We start from the raw sequence: 6,441 nt of genomic DNA, 5'->3' as shown, positions 1-6,441 counted from the left end.
TTAAGCTGTTATAGTTATACTTGCCAAAGTCTCTGCTTGTACTTTGATCATTATATATGCTAATAAACTTCCTGATTCATCATAGCTGCTTCTTCTTTTGTTCAAACTTGGCATGCACCATCTGCTTTTAATAGTACTACATTAACACTGTAAAGGGTGCAACAACCCAAAAGAGTTTGTGTCCAACATCTGCTTCACTGGATAATCTCTAAAAACTGTTGCTGTAATCAAAAACACTGTTCTGTGCTCCTTCCAAGATATTCTTCAAAATACTTTCGCACCAAGCATCCCCTCAGTGTGCTTTTAACTGTTTAATCCTTTAATTCATGATCCAGATTTATGAAAAGCTGCTTTGTGACAATGTCTAATATTAAAAGCACTATACAAATAAAAACAAAAGAAAATTAAAATGAATTATGATATTAAAGGTAAAGGACCTGTGAGAAAAACAAGTGGCCAATAAATTAGCATGTTTCTTATAAAAATAATGTTTTAATGAATAAAAATCCAAAGTGATGCATACATTTGACCAAATATATCCACACCCTTAAAAAGTATGTATAGAGTTTTGACTGTCCAGATTGGAAACACCCATGTCCTATTCTTATCCCAACCCTACCTGCATTCCAGTTTACATGTTTTTGAGTGCAGATGTACTTTAAAAATACCTGTGCATGATTAAATGTGTTGGACCTATGAAGATTGTTAAAGAAAAGCTCATTTACTTCCCTTATAAATTTAATCAGAAAAGGAAGTGAAAGTATTTTACCCCAGCAACAAAAGTAGATGTGAGACTTAAAACCTTAACTATGAGTTCAATTCACTCCGCTGTCATAAAACTTGACTGGATTTTTTTTCCTTTAAAATCCTTGATAAATTCTTGATAATGTTGACACTGGTTTTGATTGGCATTGGATTGTGTGCATCTAGGAGTGAAAATAAATAATTCTTCTTAATTCTGTCAAGTATGACTGCTAGAAGTAAGTGTAACCCACACAAGGTTACTGGAGTGCAACTCTCTAATCTGCCTGCAGGTGGCGCATACACCCTAGGGAGTTCATAAAACAAAAACAAACAAACACGCTTTTCCTCCAGTAAAGACGTTGCTAGAAAACAAACAAGGACTGGTATGTGAAATATCCTCTAGAGGATAGAAATTAAGAGAAGAATCTTGTACTATATATTGAAATATTGTGTGTCCATTAGGTTAAAAACTTTGTGAGAGAGAGTTAAGCCGCATGGCCACGAGCTTCTCAAGACACCTCCGGTAAGGATGGTAGTGCTAATGCTAATGAGGGTTATGCTGATTGTGCAAGTTCCATTATGAAGCAAAGTACTGTTCTTTTAAAACCAATCGGATTTATGAACCTGATTCTTGCTGTTTGATGCCATATAGATACAGAATCAGATTGTTTTATGTTATTTAAGATGCTCATAAAAAATCGCTAATCACGCTAGCTGCATGCTAATTGTTAACAATTAACTGCAAGTTCTATTTGGTTTGTTATGCTAGCTCAGCTAAGCTAGACACCAATGTAGAAGATCTTTAATAGTGTTTACACTGCTAAAGGTGCCTTCATACTGTTTTGTTGAGTTAAAAGTTAATATAAATGTATTTAAAATAGGGGTGATTAAGTTCATTTAATTGTGAATATACATGTTTGATATGTATATGATGAGTAGAAGTTTATCTTAGTTGTTAAAAAGAATAGATGAAAAAGTAGATTTAAAAAAAAAAAAGGGGGAAAAAACCTAACTATATGGTTTCAGAACTAGGTTTCTTAGATTCTCTGACTTATTTTGTACTGTGAGATGGAAATACATGAGTGATTGATTGTTGTTCATTGGAAATGACTTATGTTATCTGGTGTGATGTGTGCATATTCATTTGCATAGTGATTAGAGTATTTATAACCTTTACAATTGGTTATATTTGATTTGACATTTGAATGAAGAAAAGTTGATTAGATTTGAACAGAAATGAGGCAATCGTAATTAATACATTCTGTACTGTATGTATAGATTGGTTTTAAGAAAGGGATAGACCATCTGGATCTGACCCTAGCGGTCAGTGGCGAGCCAACCGCAGAAGTGAACGGAACAAGAGTCCGGTGTGGCCAGCCGTGGCATCTTTGGAACCAGCATCATCCTGTGCCTTCATTTGCAATACAGATAAGAACACACGTAAATCTACCCGGGTAGTGAAAAGAACATACTCTAGGAACCACACACACACATCCATAACTTCCATGGACTCTTTCTTTACTTGAAGATTTATTTTGATTTTATTGTGCACTGTGCACTCAGGAAGCCGGCTTAGGTAGGCAGGGAATGTAATTAACTGCCCTTCATTTTGTATAATACAATGCTCAAATTTATGTTTTGTGTTGTCTGTTCTTTGATGACCGGTTATTATTTCAGGCTCCACTGTCGTATCTAGAGCTTCTGATACTAGCCCAGCTTTAATTTCTTAATACTTAAACTAGTTAGTAGTTACATTAACCTAAGCAGAGGGTTACATAAGCTTTCAGATGAAATTGTGAAATTGTCTACAAATGGCCTTAAAGTCTAACAGTTGGAAAAGTAAAGCAGCTTAGCAACAAGTGTGTGGCTATACCAGGTATACCAGAAACATCTGTGCTTCCCCTGGTACAACTCTGCTAGTTGAGTCTGCAGCTTCATCTCTGCCTGGTGAGCAGATATTCAGCAACTACTCAGCGACTGCCCCAGCTCAGACTTAGTATTCGTTTTTGTCAATAATGAGAGTGCTCACATCATCAATGTTCTTGCTAGTCAGACAATAGCTGAACTCATATAGACGTATCTTTGTTAATCTCACCCTTACAATCTGCTGTGAGTCATGATGTAACCAAAAAAGCACCTCTATCACCTCATTCTGGCCCAGTCATCGAGATGCTGTGGTTGCTGTGGTGGCCAGTCATCGAGATGCTGTGGATGCTGTGGTGGCCAGTCATCGAGATACTGTGGATGCTGTGGTGGCCAGTCATCGAGATGCTGTGGATGCTGTGGTGGCCAGTCATTGAGATGTTGTACCAGGGCCCTTGTTGGGACCTCTCTGTGGTCCTGGAAGGGGCTTCTGCAAACACCCTTTGAGCCCATGAGAAGTTTCTGACCCTGAAGACGGCTCTGCTCCTAGCCTTGGCCCCTCTTAAAAGAGTAGGTTATTTGCAGGCCCTGTCGATTGCCCCCACCTGGCGCACTGAGGAGTGGAGGCAATTACTCTACTAGGGGCATCGTCTCATCCAGTGCCTTACCTAGTGGTGTTGAGTTCCCTTCGAAAGGGAACTACACCAGGTTGCGTATGTAACCCGGTTCCCTGAGAAGGGAATTATATGCTCCGTCGCTGGCCATGCCCTGGGCGTCCACTCACGCTTTCTTCAGACAACTAGAAGCTAGAATAATGTGACTTAGATGCCCTGGTATGGACTAGCTGGCATGTAATCACTTTGTCACGTGTCCTTCCTGAGCCATTTAATTATTAGCGTGTGCACACAGAGCTTCAGACACTACTTCCTCAAAGAAGCATTCCCATAGCATCAGCCCTAACTCAGCAACTCATTCCCTTCTCAGGGAACCGGGTTGTAGTTTTATCACAATGACAACCTAGCTAAACATTTTCATGTGCCCTCTGCTCACCCCAGCAGAGACTAACTATTATGTGGGTAATTGGGAGCTCTTGTCAATCATGGAGGCAGTAGAGGAGTGGTGACACTGGTTTGAGGTTGCCAACAGCCAATTCTAGGTCATAACTGATCACAAAAACCTTGAATATATAAAGAATTTCAAAAAAGCTTAACCCCTGCCAGGCTTGTTGGATGCTTTTCTTCACCAGGTTCAGTTTTATAATGACTTTTTGATCCAGATCAAAGTACAAGAAGTGACAATACAATACCTGAACCCATTCTGCTTCTGTCTGTAGTCGTTACCCTGGTACATTATGGGCTATCATGGAGGAGATACAGAAGGGAATATCTACCAAAGTTCCTCCTCATGAGTCCCCACCAGAGGTGTCAAAAGTATTCACATTAATTACTCAGGTAGTAGTATAGATACTAGGGTTTAAAAAGACGTCTGTAGAAGTTGAAGTATCAACTCAAGCTTTTTACTCAAGTAAAAGTGTAAAAGTACTGGTTTCAAAACTACTTTGAAAGTATAAAAGTAAAAGTAATGCACGGAAAATATGCCATTAAGGACAAAAGCATAGGCTGTGCCATGGGGGTCTATTGTGCACTACCCCACCTCTTTAAAAATATAGATTTCTAAACACCATAATGACTATAATGTTATATTAATATGATAATGTTGAAAAATTTGGGATGCACTAGGCTACCTGTTTCAGCCGCATACTGCATATGCCCATTAAAAAAGAACACATTTTAGCACAATGCAAATACATTAAAGAACCATATATGTGTACTACTGAGCTGTGTTTCATGGAACGGAAGATATGGCTAGTTGGCTATAAGTATTGTAATGGTGCAAAAAGTCAAACTTCAGAGGCATGTCGTCAATAACATTTATTGAAACAAACACATTGGACTCAAACAACAACAGGGTAATCAACATCAGTTAAGCACAGAACATGTGACAAAGAGTTACAAAAGGCTTTTTCATCCACAAAAGCAGCTGGTTCTCAAAGTTCTTTGAGCCAGTGCATGCTCTTCTTGGCCTGAAGATCAGCCCTGCAACACTAAATAGTCTTGCACAGGCTGCTGAGGCAGGGAGTGCCGTATTAAGCTTAAGTGATAGCTGGCACACAGCTGGGAAGGACTTCAGTACCTCTACTGTGTCTTCTTGGCACCCCAGGTACGCATCCAACTGCTGGGGCGTTTCAAGAAGGCTGGTCTTCTTCAAGGAGGAAAAGAAGTTCATCAGAATAAATAAATTCATACAGATTTAAAACAACATGAGGATGAGAAAATGATGACAGATTTTTTCTTTTTGTGTGGACTATCCCTTTAAAGCTGTTTTAGGACCACAAACAGCTGCTGGCATGACAGAAAATTAACAGTAAAATCATTTTAAACAGCATTTGGCTAATAATTGGGCCTATTACCTCTTTACAAGGACCCATAGGGCCCCATACAGGCATGTGCACTCATACACAGACAGGATCATGACTATCCTTAGTACATAACTTATCAACCAGCTGTAGATTATAGCTTTGCACAATTAACTTACAAATATTGCATATACAGTAGTAACAATATAAGCTCAGATAACCTTTGGTTAAAGTTGAATTTCAAATCTCACACCGAGCCACAAAACTAGTTTGCAATGTTGAATCATAGCCTACAGGTAGCAAGCAAACCATTGGCATGTACTGTACCCAAGTTTGCCACAGCAAACATTGCAAATTTATCATTATTAGTAGGCTACATTACTAGGCCACTACGATATTGTCAATAATCGACTGAAAATAACAAAAACTATAGCTTTGCACAATTACTGTAACTTATAAATATAGAAATAATTTAAGCTCAGATAACAGAATTTCAAATTCAAATTTGTTAATAATTGACTGATAATAACAAAATTTCAGCTCACCTCAGTATGCTTTTTCAAAATAGATGGCGAGGTTTTGAAAGCCATTAGCTTGTGGTATTTGGGTGCGCATAGCTTACAGCGATTGCGCAATGACTTATTTTCCCATCCAACCATTTCAGACAATTCTTCCAGGTATGGCCAGGGATGTACAGTATAAGGGTTGGGGTTGGTTGGTCTTCCTGGCTACCAAATTCCTCGCTGGTGCTGGTGCTTAGTTGTTGAGACATTGAGTTTGAGTTTTGTGCCTTTGCCACGGACACCTTCATTCTTGGCTCCGTCTGCTGTGTCTAGCGTTGGGTAACTGAAGTGTGACGTGATTTGTGTCATATGTAGGTGCGATGGGTCGCGTACAAACCAATAGGGTGTCGGAATGGTATATGTTTATACTTCTCATCCAACCACAATCACATTCACTCTATCTGGATGGCACAATTTATCTTGATAGGTTTTTTTAAATTATGACAAGCCGGAATGAAATAGGAGTAACGAGGCTATTTTTAAAAAGTAAGGAGTAGAAAGTACAGATAATTGCGTGAAAATGTAAGGAGTAGAAGTAAAAAGTCTGCTAAAAAATAATTACTCTATTAAAGTATATATACTCAAAATTTCTACTTAAGTAAAGTAACGAAGTATTTGTACTTCGTTGCTTGACACCTCTGATCCCCACCCAATAGAAAGTATGTGTCCGCGAACCTCCCTCACCATACTACTTAGTGAGTGCACACCTCCAGATGCTCAGGACACACTGGCATCTATAAAACTATCCAGCTCATGTGCAATGCCTTCTGATGGCCATCTCTAACCTCAAATGTCAAACAGTGTGTTGAAGTGCTCAGATGAGAACCAGCCTCCATCTGCCCTCCAGATTTCTAG

General features: G+C 39.0%; 1 long non-coding RNA gene across 1 annotated transcript; it reads left to right on the top strand.

Annotated features, from left to right (window-relative positions):
- The first annotated feature begins 1,015 nt into the window (after positions 1-1,015).
- LOC132854079 (uncharacterized) lies at positions 1,016-2,519 on the top strand. Its single transcript, XR_009649225.1, has 3 exons — positions 1,016-1,127; positions 1,207-1,267; positions 2,023-2,519. It is a non-coding gene; the product is annotated as an uncharacterized LOC132854079 (long non-coding RNA).
- Positions 2,520-6,441: the final 3,922 nt, after the last annotated feature.

Source organism: Tachysurus vachellii, chromosome 11, assembly GCF_030014155.1.
Source record: "Tachysurus vachellii isolate PV-2020 chromosome 11, HZAU_Pvac_v1, whole genome shotgun sequence".
Classification (NCBI taxonomy): domain Eukaryota; kingdom Metazoa; phylum Chordata; class Actinopteri; order Siluriformes; family Bagridae; genus Tachysurus; species Tachysurus vachellii.
The sequence above is the reverse complement of the archived record's forward strand: the minus strand, read 5'-3'. Positions and strand labels throughout refer to the sequence as shown.